This window comes from Agrilus planipennis, unplaced genomic scaffold (genome assembly GCF_000699045.2).
Source record: "Agrilus planipennis isolate EAB-ADULT unplaced genomic scaffold, Apla_2.0 scaffold603, whole genome shotgun sequence".
Lineage (NCBI taxonomy): Eukaryota > Metazoa > Arthropoda > Insecta > Coleoptera > Buprestidae > Agrilus > Agrilus planipennis.
In genome coordinates, this window is record NW_020439507.1 from 10,007 (window position 1) to 10,454 (window position 448).

Genomic DNA, 448 nt, shown 5'->3' on the forward strand with positions numbered 1-448 from the left:
AAATAAATTTACTAGGTATTTTAGTTGGTATTACAAATTTAATTGTAATAATTAAGAAATTAATTAATAATTTTTAAAGAAACATATTAAAATTGATATTATTACAAGTTACGTAAACAATTCTACTATTTCTACGGTAAATTCAGTTATTTTACAATCGAAAATTGTAATTTTTGCGTTGTCATAAAAATTTAGTTTTCTCGGTATACATACAGATTTTTTTTGTCACAGTAAATACTTTCATTTACAGCAAACAGGCATACTTTTTTTCAAAGTAGAAAGAGGAGACTGTGGTAAATATTTATTAAAAATTAAAAACACTCACTCCTAATTACCACAAAAATGCGTTTATAATGCCAACCTATGAAGTGGGCGAAACACGTGTCCGCTCAAATAAAACTATTTGTGGTAATTAGGGGTGAGTCTTCCTTTCAATTTTTAATTTTTA